The sequence below is a fragment of the Mixophyes fleayi genome, chromosome 6, assembly GCF_038048845.1.
Source record: "Mixophyes fleayi isolate aMixFle1 chromosome 6, aMixFle1.hap1, whole genome shotgun sequence".
Lineage (NCBI taxonomy): Eukaryota > Metazoa > Chordata > Amphibia > Anura > Limnodynastidae > Mixophyes > Mixophyes fleayi.
In genome coordinates this window covers 75,386,968-75,412,360 of record NC_134407.1, presented here as the reverse complement: position 1 = coordinate 75,412,360, position 25,393 = coordinate 75,386,968, and positions in this window count along the sequence as shown.

Genomic DNA, 25,393 nt, shown 5'->3' with positions numbered 1-25,393 from the left:
AGATATTGATCATAAAGATGTTAGAAGTGGTCCCTTCTCCAGTAGGTATGCCCGGACACGATAGGGGTCTAAACGGAGTGCTTTCCGATGCGTATCTACTCCTTACTGGAGTCTTTTTCATGGCAAAGAGTCAATATCCTGCATGTCCACAAACTGTCTATTTATACATCCATAGTTCAATCAGACTTTCGCTAAAAGTATGATCCAGCGCACTTGGAAGTGCAACTGAAATTGAGGCATGCCTTTGCCCAGAGCGAAGCTTGGAATGATTGAAAGTGAGGCTTGGATCCCTCTCTGTATCGCTGCAATTATATTACTGTCAAGTCCCTCTGAAGACTTAATAAAATATCAAATGCATGCATGGTCCTGAATAAAGTGCATAATATATATTCTTTCATGAACATAGTCCCACTACAAGAATAACTAGGCTCGGAATGATCCAGATCAATATCATGTACAAAATGGTAAGATACATATTACCAGTTTATGAAATAAGGTTGACAGGATTGATAGAGGTTATGGTAGGTACAATAAAGTTAGAGGAACATCAAATGAATTTGCATTAACATTGAGGAATAGGTTCAATATTCTCAGCCATAGTAGGAGTCCATTCCACTTCTCAGGCTCTCCCTCTTTTTTAGATCATGGGGACCGTTATTGGCGAAGGCTATAATTCAAGCGGACTCTTCTAATAAGAAGAATATATGGGACAATATAGGAGGAAATCCTATTAAGAATAAAAGCTTATCTAAATAGAAAAAAAGCTTAAAAAAGAAATAATATACAGAGTTCCAAATTACTTTCAGAGGAGGCATATTGGGTCATAAGAAAAGTTCAAAAGTTTGCACCTTCTAATTGTCTTCACCATTTCAACACCTACATTGATTCATCAAAAATTCATTAGAAAGATAACATTAAAAAAATTCTCCCTCACTAAAAAGGACAACAATACTAAGATAGCCATAAAAGAGGAAGCTAGAAACAGATTGAAGAGCAAATCTAAATTCTTCCCTGCACATATAAAAAGGAGTTGTTTTATAGATACGTTTAGCAAACTAATGATTGAACAACTAAATAGTCTGCATACTAAAAATCAGGTATCATGTAACTTGTCATTAAAGAAAGATAAACCCTCAAAAGTTTACAAGATAACAAAAATATTATAATTAAACCCGCAGACAAAGGGGGGGGGGTTGTAGTCATGGTCTTGTGTCTATACGAAACAGATGTTTTAAGGCAGTCAAATGAAGGTGACACATTTAAAAAAATAAAAGTGACACTACAGATAAAATAATTAGTGAACTAGACAAAGTATATGCAAAGTATGAGGATATATGAGTGGTAACAGATTAACTTGAAGATTATTTATGGATTTCCAACCCAATAGTATCGACTATATATATTTTGCGCAAAATACATAAAGATCTGTCTAATCCCCTGGGAAGACCTATTACAGATGGGACAGGAAGTATTATGACAAATCTTTTGGAATGTAATGATTTCCATCTACAGTCCATTTGTGACAGCTGATGTTAGTTCCCTCTATAATATAATTAGACACAATTTAGGGGTTAAGGCAGTCACATATTTTCTCGGTAGTACCTCATATTCAGAAGAATTAAGAACATTTTTGGTTGAGGGTATGATATTTATGTATCCCACAATTATTTAAGATTTAAGGAACAGTATTATATGCAACAGATGGGCACGGCCATGGGTACCAGGTTCGCTTCGAGTTATGCTTAATTATTCATGGTATATTGGAAGGAATTACATGTTTAACAGGGACATGACTTCGGGGTGAACCTGGTCTCATGAAATCAATATACAGACGATTGATGATCCATATCTCCTCTTAAGGCTTCTGAAGTTCAGACCTCTGGTAGGGCTACACACCCTAACAATAGGGTTTTTTTAACCAATATTTTATGTGTGTAATATTCATGTTTTTAAGATTTTATCTTGATATTAAAATGATAAAATGGTAATACACTAGAAAGTCTTTTCCATTTTTCATGTTTATGGATGTGAGTGGATATCGCATCATCTCTGTATGTCTACAATCTGATTTAAGGATGAGTTTAATGTTTACATCGCAAGTGTGAAAGAAACCTTCCTGTAAGCACATTATTGAAAGAGAGTGTTCTACATATGACATGTGGTTGATGAGTTCATCATTCTTTCACCTTTCAGAATTTGGAGATCATCTATCCATCTCATGGGGAACTTTGGTGGTCTTTCTTGTGGTGGAGGACAATAATAGTTGAACTTATTAGACTATATTGTTTTATTTCTGTGTTTCACATGCAACCCTCTATATATCACGTATATTGGAAGACCGTCTCTTGCATCACTCTGTTTATCCATGAGTGCCTAATGTACGTATATCTGTGTATATATATATATATATATATATATATATACACACACAGATATACTCATTGAACTTGATATATTCATTGAACTTGATTTTATATAATTTTTTGTACTATATATATATATATATATATATATATATATTTATATATGTGTGTGTGTGTGTGTGTATATATATATATATATATATATATATATATATGTATCAAAATGATAAGTTATGGAAGGACGGCGCCTTCAGGTGTACAAACAGATAATTGTGTATATATAGTCAGTAAGCTCAGAGAGTCCAGAGAACATAAAATCCCGAGAAAAGTAGTAATGCAGGTGGATATCAGCATATAGCAGCATATATCAGCAAATCAGGTGAGACACTGTGCAGATTAATAGTATAGTAGTGTGCGTACCAGAAATAAGTAGAATAACAGCTTATCTGTATATAGGCTCCTCAGTCATCCCAGGTGGTGATTTCTTTTGCTCGCAGAGACAAGATGCAAATATAGTATGTTCTATTAATAACTGCTGCATCACCGCTCAATAGTAGGAAAGATATGCGTCATTTGCCTGCGATTTTAGTGAAAAATGGCGCTACACACCCCTATGTAAAGGCATAGTTTTTAATATCACCTAATTCCTCCTGATGAAGTTCAAACTGAACGCAGCGCGTTGAGGCCCACAACTGTACTATCTGAGACCCTGTTTCACTGATCTACCCTGGGAGTAACAAATTAAGATATCCCCCTTTCTTGAGCTTTTGTATGGAGCCTATAGAGAGACATCTTTAACTACCGCCAGGGATATGACTACCAGTGATCTCACCTATATATTATACAGATAAGCTTATATTTATTATCTTCATTGTGAGTTTGCATTTTATATTGTTAATCTGCTGAATAAATTGTTTGCAAAAATACTACGCCATATGGCTTTCTTATATCTTTCCTACTATTGAGCGGTGATGCAGCAGTTATTAATAGAACATACTATATTTGCATCTTGTCTCTGCGAGCAAAGGAAATCACCACCTGGGATGACTGAGGAGCCTATATACAGATAAGCTGTTATTTTACTTATTTCTGGTACGCACACTACTACACTATTAATCTGCACAGTGTCTCACCTGATTTGCTGATATATGCTGCTATATGCTGATATCCACCTGCATTACTATTTTTCTCAGTATTTCATGTTCTCTGGACTCTCTGAGCTTACTGACTATATATACACAATTATCTGTTTGTACACCTGAAGGCGCCGTCCTTCCATAACTTATCATTTTGATATATATATATATATATATATATAGTACAAAAAATTATATAAAATCAAGTTCAATGAATAACTTACAAAACACCAAATTCATTTTCTTATTTACAAGCGGTTGCCATATTGCGTGATGCCAGATAGTAAGTCCGGACACAAATCTAAAAAAATAAAAGGGCAGGGCGCCTCATAGTGTGATATTATAGGAATCAAAAACCTATAAATATGGTGATATTATTGTGCGTACCAAATACTAACTTGCCAGTAGCCGTATCAGATTATAAGTCCTCACATCTGTCAGAATGTCCTGATCTCATGAAAATACCATAAAAAAACAATAGAAGAAACCAGTAAAAGTGTAGTACCTTAGTGCATTCTGTTATACACCCAATGATACATATATATCTATAATATAAATGTCTAGTGGCGTGTGTTAGTCTGTCTGTGTGTGTGTAAAAAATAAAACCAAGCTGCAGCGCCACCTGCTGGGCGGAGTTATACACTGACCTACTAAATTCTTAGTGTGTGTGGGAAAAAAAATTCAGAAAGGGCTGAAATTTGGTATACTAAGATGTTTTTAATTTGTTAATTTAATTTGTTAATTGTTAAAAGTGTTTATAAAGATTTAAAAAAAATATATATATATTTCTTGAAGGAGAAGTGACAGTTGAGAGTGGTTGGTGGTTGCCGGAGGTGACAGTGGGGAGTGGTTGGTGGTTGAGGCCTGGGCTATGGCCAAAATGCATGACAAGAACCTTTTTAACACCTTAAGTAGCTTGATTTGACTAGAATGCAAGAGTATCATGCACGGGTTAAATTATATATATATATATATATATGACCAATTAAACCTTGGTGGAAGAGGTCTACTGACCAATCGTGTATATAGTTGGGCACCAGAAAAAGTAAAAAATGTGATATCAGATATCCGTGCTCATTTATCACCCAATGGTGTTAAGTGTACCAACAATCAGAATATAAGTAGCTTATCTGTCACCGATCCTGATGACTGTCCTCTGGACATGGATACAGCTTCCTTATATATCCTGGCTGGTTTTCTTTTACGTGTAACTGTTGTGGGAATAGCAGCTGGAGAATTTCATTAGTCTTGGTTCCATTATATCCCGCTACACAGGTACTTTTTTCACCAATCCACTCAATAACTATGGTCAGATTCTGCAGTTCAAAATCATCTAGATCTTTATATAGCCTTATAGACTCCACCATCCAGTCCTCCTTTTTATATATATATGTTTGTCATAGATATTACTATCTGCACCACAGCTACCTAAATTCACTACATTACACACAACGGTCTTGATTCATCAAGGGACTGATTATTTGGATATTATCTGCAAAATTGCTCTGTGCATACCCAGAACCGGCTTATTCACGAGTGATCGCAGTCACATCCGATTAATTTTCTTACACAAAGGACACTTACTAAAGACTGGGATTTCTGGGAGGGAATGGGGCGGGGCAGGGAAAGGGTGTTCGTCAGCCGTCAATGTACAGTAAAGGCATGCCGAACTTGAGCGCACGCAGCTACATGTGATTGAAGCTTTGTGCATCTCAGAGTGACTTGTTTTGCTACCCTATCTCTTGCACCAGCTACAGGCTAGTCTAAATCCTGAGTTTTAGTGATTACAATATCGTATGCATGCTATAACATGTGTTTGCAATCAGAAGCAACTGTAAAAATTTATTTTATGTACAGTAGACAGTAAGAACATCCTAATAAATCTATTTCATGAAAAAACAACATATAAAAACAATGTATTCTTTTAAAGCTGTTTCATTATTTATATTATTATAAGGTGACATTAATTACAAAAAAAAATTTCTGTGCATTTTTTTGCAAATTTATATTCTACATGGGCATTGGACATATCCTGCAGTATCTTGTGTAGTAGAGCAGAGCAGACCTACACTCGAATTCATCAGCACACGTATCTTCAGATCCGATCAGTGTTGAATTCGGGAGTACACTGAGACAGTTTTTGTTACGCTCAGTATGTGTGCCTTGATAAATCAGGCCCAATGATTTTGCAGCTCTCCATCAATACTGCTGACTGGTGGAAAAAAATACACTGAAAGGCCAGTGTAACAGGTGCAATTCCTCCTGGTAAAAAGTCATTCCAGACCATGGTCTCCAGAGTTCTCTAGTCCATTTACAGAGGCAATTTAGAACAGCTGGGAGGAAGTAAGGGACGAACAACAGGAGCAGATGATCGGAACTTGATTGAAGTCTAATGTACAGGAAAAATTTGGTGGCAATTTTTAAGAGTATTTATATTTTCAATGATTGCCTTTAGTTCTCTTTCTGCCACGTTATCTCCTTGTCTTTTCTCTTGCCTGGGATTTGTTTCATTTTTTTGGAATGACAGATGACATTTGGTACACTGAAAACAGCTGTGAGTCAATGAAAGTAATTTGGGTAAATCACTTAGAAAGATTAATATAAACCAGTGCCTTGCTTCTTTCCCATTAGCCGCCTGTAAGTGAAGACAATGTTAACTATTTAAAAACAAAAAACTAACGTAGGAAGTGCTAAAGAACCAGACAGAACACAATCTGTTTTCTCCATAACACGTAGAATGTTTAGTAGCAACTTCCTATTACAGTCTGTATGTTTCTTTTGCAATCACAATAAGAATCTGATGTAGTTGACAATACATCCTCCTGCGTGGAAATATATGATCATTTCAACAAATAACTGTTTTAGCAATTAAGATGATTTGATCTCAGATGGTCAGAATAGAAAAAATGCATTTTGTCCTTCAGAAAATGCATGCAGAATGGCTAAACCTGGAAAAAATAAATGGATTCTGGCAAAGAAAACTATTTTTGAGAAGAACACCTTTTCATTTTCAATGACCTACTTTAACGCTTTGCAGGATTGCTTCTGAGAAAATTTCCACTAACAGATGTTTATAAATCCCATCTTATTATCTATGCATGCATATTGATTCCAGTGCCTTGTCATTATATTGTTATCTTTCCGAATGCTGACATGCTACATGTAGTTTTATTACTTCGAAACTATTTAAAGTACTGCACGGGTATCGCTCTGCCTGGTTGCTGACCAAGGTGTCCTTTTACTAAGTTGTGATATAGTGAACCATCTGTGCATCTGAGTGAAAACCCATTCACTCATTTTGTTAAAATATTATGGCAGCAGGATTAGTATTGATATCGCATTTTATTGCAGATTACATTATTATTATTATTATTATTATTATTATTATTATTATTACTGCACTGTGTTTGCCTAAACCTTTACTGTTTACTAAGAGTATAGAGTCTGTTACTGGGACACTATGGCTCAGTGGCGATATTCATTATTTCCCAGTAGATACTGAGATACCAGTCCCAGCTCTCTCATAGAATCGCCAAAAGAAGAGGTAATTGGTGTATAAAGTAAAAATAAACAAATACTTCACCTTGGACCTCATTTGGGGCCTGATACAATTCGGATGAACGTCCAGTTGCGTAGCGCATCATGCGTTACTCCGCTATGCATATGCCCAGAAACAAATCTTAGGCCAATGAGCATAAATGCTGGTGATTCATATCTGCATACATCTGACACTACCCCTTACGACTAGAGATGTTCACTGACCACCATGTTCTGGTTTTGGTTTTGGTTTCGGATCTGGATTAACTTCGTGTTTTGGTTTTGGTCTTGGTTTTGGCAAAACTGCCCTTGCGTATTTTGGTTTTGGATCCCTATTCAATTGCTAAAATCCCTACGTTTTTGCTAAAATCACATAATTTTGCTCTTTTTTTCCCCTACATTATTATTAACCTTAATAACACTAATTTCAAGTCATTTGCAGTCAATTTTGACCACCTCACAGTTTACAATATTATTTTCATACACTTTCAAACAAAGACTGCAGCGACCTGGCTGGATGTTAAGCGACAGAGCAATTACACAAACACACGGCAGTTCATAGCATATCTAGGAAACATTGCCACACAGCAGTGGCAGAAAAGAAATGTGGTGTAAGATGGAATTGTCCTTGGGCCCTCCCACCCACCCTCATGTAAGATATTGAAAAGGACATGTACAGTTTAACAAAGCAAGCACTCCAGCGACAAGCAATTACACTTTTGTGTTTGAAGTGCTTGGTTTGTTTGGGCCTCCACAAAACAAGCTACCAATAGCTTAGCTGCCTTAAGCAATGAACTCTACATTATTAAACCATGTCTGCTCGTGCTACTTCTTTAATCTCCTTCTCCTCTATGGATACCTCCCTCTCATCCCTGAAAAACTGCCAAACTTATGTAGACACAGAAATGGATATTACAACTGAAGTGGCATTAGATCTGCTTCAGACAGACTGTGACAGGGAACATGTGGGCAGCATGGAATCTGTCATGTTGGAATACGCTGCATTGAACAGAGATTTAAACCAATATATAGATGCTGTTGAGGAGGTCGTACTTAAGTTAAAATGTGACCCACCAGATGAGATCCCTGGATTTAAGAGAGCTTGTACACGAGAGATATACTGCGCTTCAGAAGAATAATACAGAGGAGGCCTAGAGGCAGGATGATAAATATGTCCAGTTTGAAAAACAGCTAAGAGACCTGAGAAAACAAATGGGTGTGTCACCGGCCCCTGCAGACTAAGCTTTGGAAGATGAAGACGAGGAGATTGCTGTCACCCTGAGAACATGGCCAGTACAGTGAAACTGAGAATGTATCATGAAATCAGCTATGGCTCATTTGATCACTCCACCCATTCCTTGGATAACTGTGGTAATTCTACAGCTAATACATGGCATTAAGCACTGACCCCCCTGGGATGCGTGCTTTTATCAGACCAAGACCAATCCTGGGTGCCAGACAATGCGCTAAAAAGAGCCATTGAGATTCACAGCAAAAAGCAAGTTCATTACTGAGCTTCGAATCAGCCCCAATTCCCAAAAAATTATAATATAGCTAGGTTCCCTTGACATAAAGTGCAGATTACAAACTCTTTGTGCAATACTGGTGAAAGAGCAGAAAAGTGGAAAGTTTGAGTAATACATATACACGTCTATTTAGACATCCATGCTTACATTATTTCTGCAAGCAATGTTGTTTTTTGGTAATAAAACAGTTTTTTTTATACCGTTCAATAAAATTAAAAATAATCCTCCACCATTCTTTGGATGTTGATAGTTGATAGTAGGATCAGGTGTGTTACAGCAGAGGTGTCACTAATTTTGGTCAATTATTTTACAGTAGACAAGACCAGATGTCAAAATGTTGTGAGTCATCTGCATCATAAATGAGTGTCTAAGATTTTTGCAAAGCACGCAACAGTATATAGCACATGTAGGTAACATTGACACACAAAGGTAGCTGAAAGGAAAAGTGGTGCAAAATGGAATTGGCTTTGGGCCCTCCCACCCACCCTTATGTTGGATCTTAAAAAGGACATGCACACTTTAACAAACCAAGTACTTCAGCGACAAGAAGTACCAATTTTGAAGCTGATGTTCTTGGTTTGTTTGGGCCCCCACAAAACAAGCTAACAATGAGCTTAAGGCACCTAAGATAACAATGCTGTTAATGAACTCTACTGTGGCAAGATGTTGTTATCATCATCCTCACCCTCATCAGTTTGTACATCATCCTCACACATTATTAATTCATCACCGCTGGAATTAACCATTACAGAAGTTACAGTATTTTGATGTAATTGGCGGGTAAGGCCTTCCTCGTGGAAATTGAAGTTCATTTTTATGAACATCAACTTTTCCACATTTTGAGGAAGTTATCTCCTACGCTGATTGCTGACAATGTTCCCGGCTGTGCTGAAACACACTAAAGGGTGGGCAGCATAGGCAGTGCAAAGTGAGTTGGTACATGGGTCTCCAAATTCCCTTTTTTTACTTCCGGTCTTTTGATCAAAATATGAACTAATGCCTCATGTTTTTATTTTGCTAGACACACACAGATATGCAGTTTAAAGGATAAGCGCTGAAAACTTTCTTTTTGTTTTGTATACATATATGGGCATTTATATTGCCACGCAGCTGGTACCACATACAATATGGGATATACCGAGCGTGGGCTTATTGCCAAGCAGCAGGTACCATATATAATGTGGAATATACCGAGCACAGGCTTATTTTTCTCTGGTTTTGTTTCAAAATATTGCCTTTTTGTCATAGCAGCTGTCCATCAAGCCTATTTAAGGCACATTTGGGTGTGGCTCACAAGCCAGCCTTTGCTAGATGTAAACCCCTATACCTGGGAGGTGAGTGCATCTGATTTTAACTGCATTTTAATAGTATTTAAAGCATATAAGTCAGTGTAGGACCTGTATATAATGAGGTACCCTTGACGTTGGGTTGCAGGCTTAAGTCTTTTGATCAAAATATGAACTAATACCTCATGTTTTCATTTTGCTAGACACACACAGATATGCAGTTAAAAGGATAAGCGTTGACAACTTTCTTTTTGTTCAGTATGTAAAGGGACTGTCTGATGTGTTTATTTCTATTCTGTCATTAAAATAATCCTCCACCATCCTTTGGATGTTGAAAGTGGGATCAGGTGGAGTTACGGAAGAGGTATCACGTTTTTTGGTCAATTCTTTTAGACCAGACCAGATGTCAAAATGTTGTGCTGAGTCATCTGCATCATTCCTGGGTCTCTTGGGAAAGCTAAGTTTATTCTTAGCGGCAGTTGACTGAGAAACTGAAGGAGGAGACGCCATCCTGTCACGTAACACTTGAGCTGTCATCTTGCTCACCAGGAGCTCCTTGCATCTCTTGAGATCTGGGTCAGTTGGAAACAAAGAGAAGACATAGCTCTTAAACCTAGGATCAAGCACAGTCGCCAAAATGTAGTGATCCTATTTTAGATTTTGATAACTCTTGGATCCTGGCGAAGCAAAAAAAGTACTTGATCTAAAAGTCTGACATACTTGGCGTAATTGCTTTGTTTCATTCCTCCTTCAGTTTCTCAAGCTGCTTTTCCAAAAGTCTGATTAAGGGAATCACTTGGCTCAAGCTAGCAGTGATTGAACTCACTTCACAGATGACTACTTCAAATGGCTACAGCACCTTTCACAACACGGAAAGAATTCTCCACTGCGCTGGACTAAAATACATCCCCCCTCCTTTCCCAATTGCATGTCTTGTTGAGTAAGCGTGGATGGCTTTTTGCTGTTCCTCCATTCTCAGAAGCATATACAGGGTGGAATTCCACCTTGTTACCACCTCTTGCTTCAATTGTTGGCAGGGCTAATTGAATTGCTATTGTAGCTGCTGCAATCTCCTACATGCTTTTGCCGAATTCCGAAAATGTCCAGATATTTTACGGGTCACAGACAGCATCTCCTGCACGTCCCTGTCATTTTTTAAAAAGCTCTGCACCACCAAGTTTATTGTGTGAGCAAAAAAGGGAATGTGAGGGAATTCACCCAGCTGTAATGCTCTCACAATATTGGTGGCGTTATCAGAAATGACATATCCTGAGGAGAGTCCAAATGGGTTAAGTCATGTTGCAATTACATCCCTTAGTTTTTATAATAGATTGTCAGTGGTATGCCTCTTAGTGAAGCCGGTGATATACAGAGTAGCCTGCCTCTGATAAATGTGACGTGGTTGGGTACATGCTGCTGCTGTTCCTGCTGCTAAAGGCAATTCACCAACCCAGTAGGCTGTCAAGGTCATATAACCTTTAGTTTGCCCACATATATGTGGTTTAGTGTACAGTGGGTAGAATGGCATTTTGTAGCCCAATAATTAAATTTTTTCAAACCTTCTGGTAGAGGTGAGGAATTGCTTCTCTAGTAAAATGGTGTTGTGATGGAATTTGGTAACGGGGACACAGGACCTCAATTTAACTGTCTAAAACCAACTGCTTTAATCGTGGATATTGCACGCAGATCTAATACTAGCATAGTCGCCATGGCGTCTGTGATCCGCTTTGCAAATGGGTGACAGCTTTCATACTTGCTACCTCTTGCAAAGAATTGTTTAACAGTCAATTGTTGTAAACTGCTAGTAGTGTTCTTGGTCTGCTTCTGGGATGAAGATCCACCCCCAGCAGCAGCAACAGCGTGCCTAACGCTCAAGAATTTTTCAGAGGAATCTTGGATAGAGGAGGAGTCATCTAGCCTTAGCAAATTGGATGCAGGACTAACTACACTCACTAGTGAGGATATTGATGAGGAACTTGTTTGTAGATTGCAGGTGCTGTGATCTATCTGAGAGAAGGGAGCTAGTTGATGCTGGACTGCTTGTTGTTATTTTTTCGTATAAGTTTCAGATTTTTCCTAAAGCTTGCCATGAATTCGCTTGAAATGATGTTCTTAGATGGTTAATTAGTTACTAAGTGTGGCTTTACAAATGATTCAATTGACTAGACAACTGTTGTCAGGATTTGGGTAAAAATAATTCCACATATAAGAGGTGGATTTTCTGGTCTTATGCCCAGGCATGACAATGGCCTTCTTCTTATCACTGGCAAGAACTGCTCTCACTGGTGCAGGACTTACACAAACAACATCATCCTCATCATCATCCTCATTAGAGCCGTCATCCACTACACAAATATCCCCCTGATCCTGTTGCAAATCCAAAGTGTTATCCTCAATTTGTGTTTCAGCAGCTACACTAAGAGGCATACCACTGACTACCTGTTTGAAAAACTAAGGGATGTCATTGCAACATGGCTTATCCGGCTTTTACTCTCCTGAGGATATGGATTTCTGATAACGCCACCAATATTGTGAGAGCATTACAGCGGGGAGAATTCCATCACATTCCCTGTTTTGCTCACACAATCAACTTAGTGGTATAGTGCTTTTTAAAAATGACAGTGACACGCAGGAGATGCTGTCTGTGTCCCAAAATAATTCAGGCAATTTTCAGCATTCTGTAACAGCATGTAGGAGATTGCAGCAGCTACAAGAAGAATAGAATTTGAGGGGAAATGTATTTTAGTCCAGTACAGTGGAGAATAGTTTCCGTGTTGTGCAAGGTGCTGAAACCATTCAAAGTGGTCACCTGTGAAGTGAGTTCAGACACTGTTAGCTTGAGTCAAGTGATTCCCCTAATTAGATTTTTGGAAAAACAGCTAGAGAAATTGAAGGAGGAGATGAAACAAAGCAATTCCACTAACCATGTCGGACTTGTAGATCAAGTACTTTATTCGCTTCGCCAGAATTCAAGATTTATCAACATCTTGAAATCGGATCACAACATGTTGGCGACTGTGCTTGAAACTTGGTTTAAGAGCTATGTCTTCTCTTTATTTCTAATTGACCCAGATCACAAGAAATGCAATGAGCTCATGGTGAGCCAGTTGACAGCACAAGTGGTACATGGCACAACAATATCTCCTTCTTCAGTTTCTGTGGCAACTGCTGCTAGGAAAAAAGTTAGCTTTCCCAAGACACCCAGTAGTGATGCAGATGAGTCAGCACAATATTTTGACATTTGGGGGTAAATGTATCAAGCTGAAAGTTTTCCGGTGGGTTTGAAAAGTGGAGATGTTGCCTATAGCAACCAATCTGATTCTAGCTATTATTTTGTAGAATGCACTAAATAAATCAGTGCTAGAATCTGATTTGTTTTTCAAACACGCCGGAAAACTCTTAGCTTGATACATTTACTCCTTGGTCTGGTCTAAAAGAATTTCCCAAAAATTGTGACAGTTCTGTCGTAAAATGAACTACAAATTTGATGAGGTAGGTCATTACCAGCAATTGCAGCAAAGTATAGAGACTTCTGCAGTGGTGGAGTCCAGCAGGGATGAATTAGTATTGTGTGAGGATGATATACACACTGATGAGGGTGAGGTTGATGACAGTGTAGATTGCAGGTGCTGGGATCTAGCTGAGAGAAGGGAGCTACCTGATGCTGGTATGCTTGTTAATATTTTGGGTAGAATGGCATGTTGGCAATTTTATGCTTTTCTACAGTAAACTTTCCTTTTGTTAGAGAGGTGTTTTTTTCTGTGCCAATGTAAAAGCTTGCTTATTGGATTTCGGTTTCCCTGACTTAAACCCACTATGCCCTTGAGCATAAGCTTTAGTAGATGACATAGATGGACTAGTATCATTATGACTGGTGGCAGCAGTTGGTTGCCATATAGATGGTGCTGAGCTATGGCACTGGAGACTGAAAAGAACACTGCTACCCCTTCTCTTTTTGTGTGAGCAATGACAATGTACAATGGCATTGGAAACTGGAGAGTGACAAGAATACTGCTACCCATTCTGTGTTAGCACTGGCACTGAGCAATGTGACTGGAGAGTGACAAGGACACTGCCACTCCCCTGTTACTGTATGAGTAATGGCACACAGCTATATCACTGGAGACTGATAAGAACACTGCCACCCCTCCTGTTTCTGTGTGAGCTATGGCACTCAACAATGTGACTGGAGAGTGACAAGGACACTGCCACCCCCCGTTTCTGTATGAGTAATGGCACACAGCTATGTCACTGGAGACTGATAAGAACACTGCCATCCCTCCTTTTTTTGTGTGAGCTATGGTACTCAGCAATGTGACTGGAGAGTGACAAGAACACTGCCACCCCTCTGGTTTTCTGTGTGAGCTATGGCACTCAGCAATGTGACTGGACAGTGACTACGACACTGCCACCCCCCTGTTTCTGTATGAGTAATGGCACACAGCTATGTAACTCGAGATTGAAAAGAACACTGCCACCCCTCCTATTTTCTGTGTGAGCTATGGCAGTCAGCAATGTGACTGAAGAGTGAAAGGGACACTGCTAACCCTCTTCTTTCTGTCTGAGCAATGGCACACAGCTATGTCACTGGAGACTGATAAGAACACTACCACCCCTCCTGTTTTCTGTGTGAGCTATGGCAGTCAGCAATGTGACTGGAGAGTGAAAGGGACACTGCTAACCCTCTTCTTTCTGTCTTAGCAATGGCACACAGCTATGTCACTGGAGACTGATAAGAACACTACCAACCCTCCTGTTTTCTGTGTGAGCTATGGCAGTCAGCAATGTGACTGGAGAGTGAAAGGGACACTGCTAACCCTCCTGTTTCTGTCTGAGCAATAGCACACAGCTATGTCACTGGAAACTGATAAGAAGAACACTGTCACCCCTCCTGTTTCTGTGTGAGCAATGACGCTGAGCAATAGCACTGGAGACTGCCAAGAACGCTACTACCCTTTCTGTGTCTTATTGTGAAATGGCGTCGGAAAATGTTTTGCCTTGATTTCAGTTCCAATGATGTGCGAAAGTATCGAGCCTGGTCGGCTTGGTACTCAGATTGCCTAAGTTATCCAAAAAAACGAATCTGAGCATCCCTACTTTTTACTATTTCCGTAAAGCACATTTCTATCCTGCAAAGTAGGTGCAAAGTGATGTTTAAAGGAGGACCACTAATGTGGATTATGAGTATGCACCGATGTGTGCACTAAGTGGACACCGTGCTGCCATCAGAAATTGTTGGGTCCAGTACAAATGTGACAGACCCAACAATTTCTTCCTTTCTTCTCTCACCCCACCCCCATTTTGAAATTATCCCCTACCCAATATTTACCTCCCCCCATTCTCTCCAATCACTGCCCATCTCTGGTTCTAACTAACCAATGCAGTAGTTTATTTACCTCTCTGCTTATCTGCTTCTTATTTCTGGCTTGTCTCCATTGAAAGCATTGTGACATCATTAATTACATGATGTCAGTGAGAATGCAAGGAGTCTTTCTGCCTTGTCGCGGCTCTTTGTCCAAGGCGCCTCTTTCTCAGGAAGGCTGGGGCTATCTTGGGAATGGAGGCAGAATTGCTGTCTACAAGTCCTGTGAGTTCCATTTCCTTGGTTTAAGTGAGGGACACTAGGCCCCTCACTCTAGAGAGGGAATACCTTTGTATTGGCTAGTAGCTGGACGGCTAGGATTTTGTTTATGATTTGTTTTGTTTTGTAAGCTGGTGAGTAAAACTAGCTGAGGCTATTAACCTGAAACATTGGACTTATGTGATTTCTCTGGCTGAAGTGCAGCCGTTCAGTCCAGGGGATGGCGACCCCGATACGATTTGATTACACTTGTCATTGACGTACAGCATACCTCTTGTCATTAAGCAGCTAATTATTTTTCTATCACAAGCTTGCAGTGGATCTGAGAGTTTGAAGTTACAACTATCAAGGTAGCGTTACATATCAATGAATGCAAACATTAAAGCTTAGTATTTAGGAGCAAACAAAATAGCATTTTTAATTTTTGATAGCTGAATCAGTCTGCCTCATTATCAGTACACCCCTGTGCCAAAGCCTGCTTATAATTAACTTTCTCCTTGTATGACCATTACCTGTGACCTGAGTAGAAAAATGTACTGAATGTTTTGAATACTGAAATGCTCTCTTTTTTTTCTTCACACTTTCCATTTATTCCAGTACAGGCCAAACAGAAACACTTCTGTTTTTCATCATGGCTGACAATTCGTTAAGAAAAGTAAAAAAGAAGTTCACTTTCCAGCAAGAAATATAGCTTTTTATTAGAGGCCATGCTCTTGGATATCATAAATATGGCAGTTAACTGTCAGAACTGACAAGAACTGGAGGCATAGATCCAAAAAATGGTTCTGGGAAGCTTCTCCTATTAGTTTTGATAATCTTTGACAAGATGAACTCACACAAGCACAAAATACCTCCCATCACGCTCAAATGTATCTATGGTGATAGACTTCCTCCGCTCCTTATGAATTTATGGCAATTCCAAAACCTTTAGCATATAAGTTGAATGTTTCAAGCTCTAAATAACAAATTTATGTAGACCAGTCTTCATTTTTTTATATGTAGTATACAATTTGCAACACTTTGAATAGATTTTCCCCAGTTTACAAACCGAATAGAAATAGAAAAAAATCATTGGAATACTAACTACAGCATAGGAGATGAGTGTGCTGATCTTGTGTGTCCTATGCACTTATGTGATTATTTTAGTGAGTACAGGGCTGGATGTGACAGGAGCAGTGTCATGATGTGAGGATAAGAATGGAGGGAAACAAGAAGGAAAACACTCTAAACACTGATGTTGCTTTGCTTTGTTTACCACTCTGCCGGTAACTGGACATGGTTTAGCTTGGACTGAAACAAGTTTCAGCCAATGCTTCAAGCACCTTAGAAGTAATTGTGCAGGGGTGGCCAACCCGTGGCTCTCGAGCCACATGTGGCTCTTTGCACATTTAAATGTGGCTCTTGGCCAGGAGGAGATAGGGCCAGCTTAACCCTGTCGACTGCTCCCAATTTGACAGAAGTGAAGATTGAATTGGAGCAACCAGGAGCCCGCATCACGTGACCTCCTCTGCACAATGCAGGGAGGTCACGCTATAACAAGTTACCCAATCAGCAGAGGAGGAGAAGAGAGGGTAGTGTGATCTCCACTTCCTCAGCAAGGGCTCCAGCAGTAAACGTAAGTGGGGGAGGGGGTGAGATGTTTGTGAGCACCATGAGGTAATACCTAATTGCTTGTGGGGAGACTGAGGGCATGTATAAAGACTGAGGGCTTATATAGAGACTGAGGGAAAGTGGGGAGACTGATGATATGTAAGGGGCATATAGGGAGATCCCTGATAGGCATTTACGGGATATATGAGGAGATCTGAAGGAATGTGGTGTAGGTAATGGGCATATAAGGGACATTTTGGGATATCTGATGGCATGCAGGGAGGTCTGTTAGGCATGTAAGGGGCATGTGGCGAGGCCTGATGACATATGGGGAGGTCTGGCAGCATATAAGGGGCATGTGAGGACGTCTGATAGCAATGTGAGGGACATGTAAAGAGGTCTGAGGGGCATGTTGGCCATTTATGACTTTTTTGTCTCCACTTCAACAGTTCTGTTTACAGCGATGCAGTAGCAGCGTGAGCTACTGTGAAGAGCCAGACTAATAGTAGTCCCCCTATAACGGACACAGCAGCGAGGTAAGAGCTGCGCTAATTTGATAGTTATTGTGCACATTTTGGCAATCTCCATTATTTTCTTTTAAACTTAGCAAGGTATGATAAATGATGTTTTATTTTCAATGTATGTGTGTACTGTATGTATGTGTGTGTTTATATGTGTAAATGTGTATGCATACACATGTAAAAGGTAAAGATGGCTCTTCCCGGGATCTATCGATATTTTTAGCTTTTAGTCTCTGACTGGTTAGCCACCCCTGTAATAGTGTGTAGTCCAGCGTTTTCCAAACTTTGTGCTGCAGCGATCTCAAAGGGGTGCCGCAGGCAGGGCTGGTGGTAAACTGGGTAAAGAAAGGTGGGGGACTAATTGATAATTAATTTGGCTTAGTGGTGCCTTGAAAAATTATGGAGACCCTGAGGGTGCCTCGAACTGAGAAAGTTTGGGATCCACTGGTTGTTTACAGATAGAGTTTGTTTAGTTATTTAGATTGTCCTGTCTGATATGTTGTACCATAAATGAGAGATCAAACTGTTTTTTTTTTTGTGGGCTCATGTACCTGATATATACAATGCACATCACATTTAGCATGGGAGTTTGCTTGTGCTATATATATAAATATTGATGATGTTGGGCTAATGCAAAAATTATATTTCATAATACAGAGTAACATTAATGAAACAAGATAAAAGGATGGAGAGGGCACACTTTTTTTATTTAGCCTTTCTTGAGGAAGGATAAAACACATGACATGTGTACATAAAAGAACATTCCTTACATTTTTTAAATAAATAAAACCAGAATAGGGGGGGGGGACAAGTAAGAAACGGGGAGAGGGAAGGAGAGAGAGATCCTTGGGGCATGTTCTAGCATAGATATACTGCTGCCATAAGAAAAATTAACCTAAGTTCTGTCTGCACTATTTGCATTCAGTACAATGGCATCTCCCAATGGCGCACTGTCCACCACCAGGAACGAGGTATGATTCAGTATCACACACACTGGGAGAACATGCTATCGGTGAACTATAGGAAGTGGATAACATGAACTCCAGCCACTGAAACCAAGTTGTTTTAAATTCAGCATAGCGATCTTGGCTTGATCTGAAAATACCTTCTTCTGACCTTCCCTCCCTCATCTTGGAGGACTTTAATATCCCTATTGACAATCCCTTAGACCCTGTTGGTTCCAAACTTCTCTCCCTCTCCTCCTCCTTTGGTCTCTCTCAATGGACCTCCTCTTCCAATCACCGTAGTGGCCACTCCCTTGATCTGGTCTTCTAAGACCTCAGTAATGTCTCTGACTTTATTAATTCACCTTTTCCTCTCTCAGACCACCATCTCCTCTCTTTTAGCATCTCTCCACCCCTCTCCCCTTCCCCATCATTACTCTCACCAGGCAAAATCTTGACACCATTGACAATACCACGTTCTTCTCCTACCTGGTCTCACTCCTCTCCACATCACCACTCGTTCTTGACTTGATGAGGCTGTCTCCTTTTATAATCACATCCTTAGCACCGTGTTTCACTGTCACTGTTGCTGTCACCATCAAGCTTCGTCGGTCCCCCCCTCAACCGTGGCACTCAATACTTACCCGCTATCTTCAAAAATGCTCCAGCAGTGCAGAACGGATGTGAAGAAAGTCACCCACTCATGCTCACTTCCTCCACTTCAAATTCATACTTGCCTCTTACAGTTCTGCCCTATCACTCTCTAAACAATCCTTCTTAAAGGCTCTCATTTCCACCCAATCATCCAAGCATCCAATTGTGTCAATACGTCATGACATCTCCTCCCAACAGTCCCTTCTTGCCCCACCCTCTCCCAAGCCATTGTGTCCCCCCTTCCACCCTCCTCTGTGGACGTTATCTCCTTCCCTCCTCCCCCCTTGCTAGCCACCTTCCTTCTCCTCCTTTACTCTGGTATCTGCAGATGAAGTCTGTACACTTCTCTCCTTTTAACCCCCTCCACCTGCCCACAGGACCCCATCCCCTTCCATCTCCTCCGCTCCCTCTCTCTTGGGCCTACTCCCACGTAGCCCACCTCCTCAACCTTTCACTCTCCTCTGGAATCTTCCGGTCCTCCTTTAAGCATACCCTCGTCTTTCTCATGCTCAAGAAGCCATCCCTTGACCCAGCTTCTCTCGCGAATTACTGCTCTATTTCAATCCTTCCTTTTGTCTCCAAACGTCTCGAACAGGATGTCTACAACCGTCTCACCGCCTTTGTCTCTTCTCACTTGCTCCTTGACCCTCTCAAATCCTGTTTTTGCTCCCTCCACTCCACTGAAACTGCCCTCACTAAGGTCACTAATAACCTTGTCTTCACTAAATCCAAAGGACACTTCTCCTTTCTTATCCTTCTCAACCTCCCTTCTGCCTTTGATACCATTAACAACTCCCTCCTTTTGCAAACTCTCAAATCTATAGGCCTCTGTGACACTGTTCTCTCCTGGTTTTTCTCTTACCTCAGCAACCGCTCTGTCACTCGCCGGGCCTCTGGTTCCTCTAAACCTAGACCCGGTTCACTCACCCCTCTGCCGGCATCCTTGCAGCGCCGAGGCCGTCCACCATCTTAGGTATGGTTCTGCGCATGTGCAGACCGGAATGAGTTTTAAAAACTTTCCTCACTACTCATTGGCCCTCTGTCAGCCTATCCCTCACAGGTTTACTCTTGTTCAGACTTTGCATCAAACTGGCAGCGTTGTGAGACAGGATCTGAAGGTGGATTGGAAGCTTGAAGCTACTACAACTCACTACCTACTTCTTCTCATCTTCTCATCTTCCTTATCAATTGTCCTTTTAACTTTCTCTGGAAAGAATAGAACACCACCCACACTGTACCCACACAGAGGCAGAAATGTACCTCAAAACTAGAGATGGTCACTGACCCCCGTGTTTTGGTTTTGGATTCGGTTTTGGATCTGGATTACCGTCGTGTTTTGGTTTTGGTTTTGGTTTTGCAAAACCGCCATTGCGTGTTTTGGTTTTGGTTTTGGTTTTGTTTGGTTTTGTTTTGCTATTTTTTGGGAAAATCCATGTTTTTGGGCCTAAATTAACCCAATTTAGTGCTCCAACTGTTTTAGAGACAAGTAATCTAATTGTTGAGGTAATAAATCATCCAAAAAAACAGTTTAATTCTTCGTTGGTAGGCCTATTCTACACACAAAACAGATTGTCTTCCTCTCCATCTATGCATATTGGCAATGCAGCCATCGTCTTTGAATGTATATTACACCCTACACTTATAGTTAAATATGTAAAGAAATGGAAAAAGCCAGTTTGGTTTCTGTCTCTCAAGGCCCCCCTCCACTTGTATAAAATACCAAAAAATTCAGCCATTATAGACTGTACAATATTAATTGACATGGAGAAAGCCAGTTTGGTTTCTGTCTCTCTAGGCCCCCCTCCACTTGTATAAAATACTAAAAAATTCAGCCATTATAGACTGTACAATATTAATTGACATGGAGAAAGACAGTTTGGGGTCACTCTGTCTCTCTAGGCCCCCCTCCACTTGTATAAAATACCAAAAAATTCAGCCATTATAGACTGTACAATATTAATTGACATGGAGAAAGTCAGTTTGGTTTCTGTCTCTCTAGGCCCCCCTCCACTTGTATAAAATACTAAAAAATTCAGCCATTATAGACTGTACAATATTATGAAAAATGGACAAAGCCAGTTTAGGGTCACTCTGTCTATGACACCCTACCCTTAAGGATAAATTGCCCTAACAGCAGCCTTTCAAGATGGTATGTGATATGGAAATGCCACAAGTCCCTTTCCTCTTTGGGGGTAGATTGCACCCTACACTTACATAGAAAGTTTTAAAAAGATGTTATCGGCATCATCTTCAGCTTCATCCTCACCCTCATCAGTGTGTACGTCATCATCACAGACTATCAATTCATCGCCGCTTGAATCCGCCATTAGAGAACAGTCAGTGCTTGGATGTCTTGGATGGTGAAGGCCTTCCTCGTGGAAGATGTAGTTCATTTTGATAAACATCATTTTCTCCACATTTTTGGGAAGTAACCTTCTACGGCGATCACTGACTAAGTTCCCTGCTGTGCTGAACACTCGTTCAGAGTACACACTGGAGGGTGGGCAGCTTAGGTATTGCAAAGCAAGTTTGTACATGGGTTTCCAAATGGCCTGCTTTTCTTCCCAGTAAGGAAAGGGACTGTCTGACATTTCCATATCAACTACCTCTTGAAAGTAATCCTCCACCATCCTTTGCATGTTTATACTCATATTGGATGGACTTATGGGCAAAGTGACACTTTTTTTTGAAAAATCCTTCAAACCAGCCCAGATGTTAAATTGTTCTCGTCTGCCCCCTGTGTCTTCCCTGCTTCTTTTTTGGAAATTTAATTTTTTACGAGCAACAGCTTGAGAAAGTGAAGGAGGACACGTCGTCAAGCCGAGGCCCAGTTCAGCGGCCAACTTGCTGAGCAATAGCTCCTTGCAAAAGTTCACATCTCGCTCATTTACAAGTAAAGACTCAATGTAGGTTTTAAACCTTGGATCAAGCACAGTGGCCAAAACGTACTGATCCGAGTTCAAGATCTTAATAACTCGAGGATCATTGTGAAGCGAATTAAGTACTTGATCGACAAGGCCAACATACTTTGCTGAATTGCTTGCTTTCAGCTCCTCCTTCATTTTCTCAAGCTGCTTTTCCAATAGTCTAATTAAAGGAATGACTTGGCTCAAACTAGCAGAGTCTGCACTGACCTCACATGTCACAACTTCAAATGGTTTCAGCACCTTGCACAGCACTGAAAGGATTCCCCACTGTGCAAGAGTGAAATACATCCCCCCTCCTTTCCCAATGTCATGACTTGTGCAATATGCTTGGATGGCTTTGCGCTGTTCCTCCATCCTCTGAAGCATGTACAGGGTGGAATTCCACCGAGTTACCACCTCTTGCTTAAGTTGGTGGCAGGGCAAGTTAAACTGCTCTTGGAGCTGCTGTAATCTCCTACATGCTGTGGCTGAATGCCTGAAATGGCCTGAAATTTTACGGGCCACCGAAAGCATCTCCTGCACCTCACGGTTATTTCGTAGGAAGCTCTGCACCACCAAGTTGATGGTGTGAGCAAAACAGGGAATATGTTGGAAATCACCCAGCTGTAATGCTCGCACTATATTGTTGGCGTTATCTGAAATGACATACCCTGGGGAGAGTCCGAGTGGTATAAGCCATGCATCAATCACATCTCTCAGTTTGCGTAACAAATTGTCAGCCGTATGCCTGTTAGTGAAGCCGGTGATACAAAGAGTGGCCTGCCTGTGACAAATGTTACGTAGTGGTGTACATGCTGCTGCTGTTCCTGCTGGTGAAGGTGAATGACCAACCCAGTGGGCTGTCACAGTCATATAGTCTTTGGTTTGGCCACTTCCACTTGTCCACATATCTGTGGTTAAGTGAACAGTGGGCAGAATGGCATTTTTCAGCGCAATCTCTACATTTTTACACACTTTTTGGTATAGTTGTGGAATAGCTTTACGGGAGAAATGGTGTCGCGATGGAATTCTGTAACGCGGACACAAAACCTCAATTAACTGTGAAAAACCAGCTGCGTTTATTGTGGAGATTGGACGCAGATCTAACACTAACATTGCAGCCATGGCGTCTGTGATTCGCTTGGCGACTGGGTGACTGCTGTCATATTTGCTTCCCCTCGCAAATGATTGTTTCACAGTTAATTGCTGAAATGTAGGACTGCTCATTTTATTCACCTGCCTCTGGGATGACGATTCACCCCCAGCAGCAGCAACAGCAGCAGCAGGACTAACGCTTTCTTCAGAGGAATCAATAATAGTGCCGGAGTCATCCAGCCTTAAGTGGGATGCCGGGCTAACTCCGAGCGCTACTGAGGATATTGATGAGGATGGTGTGGTGGGTGTATTTTGTAGCCGTCGGTATGTCGGTGAGCGGAGGGTCTTAGCTGATGAGGGAGTGCTTGTATTCTTTTGGGAAGAACTTTCAGCTTTTCCCAACACTTTGCCATGAACTCTCGTTAAATGGCGTAACATAGACGAGGTTCCAAGATGGTTAAGGTCCCTCCCTCGACTGACTGTGGCTTCACATACACTACAAATGGCTATACAATTGTTGTCTGGATTTGGGTAGAAATAATTCCACACATAAGAAGTGGATTTTTTTGTTTTATGCCCAGGCATGACAATGGCCTTTTTCTTGTCACGTGCCAGAACTGCTGCCACTGGTGCAGGACTTACACAAACAACCTCATCCTCATCAACATCCTCATTAGCGCCCTCGTCGCCTACACAAATCTCCCCCTCATCCTCTTCTAATTCCAAAGTGGCATCCTCAATTTGGGTATCACCGGCTACACTCGGGCTATTAAGGCACACATCAGCAGAATGCTCACGATTAGACATCCCACTGTTGGATGGACTCTCCACAGGGATTGTTGTCATTTGTGAATCAGAGCAAATATTCTCCTGTAATGCCTCACTGGTATCTTGCAGCTCAGCTTTGACGCGTAACAGTAGTTGTGCACCAATTGTAGCCTGGGTAACTTTTTGGGATCTGCCACTAATAGCCAAAGGTGAAGGCCTCATTCTCTCTTTGCCACTGCGTGTGTAGAATGGCATGCTTGCAATTTTATTTTTATCGTCACTTAACTTTTGCTCAGTTACACTTCTTTTTCGCTTCAATACAGTAAATTTTTTTTTGGTTTTTGTTTTTTGCACTAATTTGAAAACACTCTGTTGTTTGACATCGCCTTGGCCAGATGACGTACTGGGAACACTAACATCAGGACTGGTGACAGAACCTGGTTGCTCATTTAGATCATATGTGGACTGCTTTGAATCCATTCTGAGCGCAAACCACTGAGGAGTGCTAAAAATTATTGAGTAGATACTGCTGACAGATATGACTTTTGACAGCCAGAAATATTAATGCACAATTAGGGAGGACACCCCAAAAACACTGAGGAGTGCTAAAAATTATTGAGTAGATACTGCTGACAGATATGACTTTTGACAGCCAGAAATATTAATGCACAATTAGGGAGGACACCCCAAAAACACTGAGGAGTGCTAAAAATTATTGAGTAGATACTGCTGACAGATATGACTTTTGACAGCCAGAAATATTAATGCACAATTAGGGAGGACACCCCAAAAACACTGAGGTGTGCTAAAAATTATTGAGTAGATACTGCTGACAGATATGACTTTTGACAGCCAGAAATATTAATGCACAATTAGGGAGGACACCCCAAAAACACTGAGGTGTGCTACAAATTATTGAGTAGATACTGCTGACAGATATGACTTTTGACAGCCAGAAATATTAATGCACAATTAGGGAGGACACCCCAAAAACACTGAGGTGTGCTACAAATTATTTAGTAGATACTGCTGACAGATATGACTTTTGACAGCCAGAAATATTAATGCACAATTAGGGAGGACACCCCAAAAACACTGAGGAGTGCTAAAAATTATTGAGTAGATACTGCTGACAGATATGACTTTTGACAGCCAGAAATATTAATGCACAATTAGGGAGGACACCCCAAAAACACTGAGGAGTGCTAAAAATTATTGAGTAGATACTGCTGACAGATATGACTTTTGACAGCCAGAAATATTAATGCACAATTAGGGAGGACACCCCAAAAACACTGAGGTGTGCTACAAATTATTTAGTAGATACTGCTGACAGATATGACTTTTGACAGCCAGAAATATTAATGCACAATTAGGGAGGACACCCCAAAAACACTGAGGAGTGCTAAAAATTATTGAGTAGATACTGCTGACAGATATGACTTTTGACAGCCAGAAATATTAATGCACAATTAGGGAGGACACC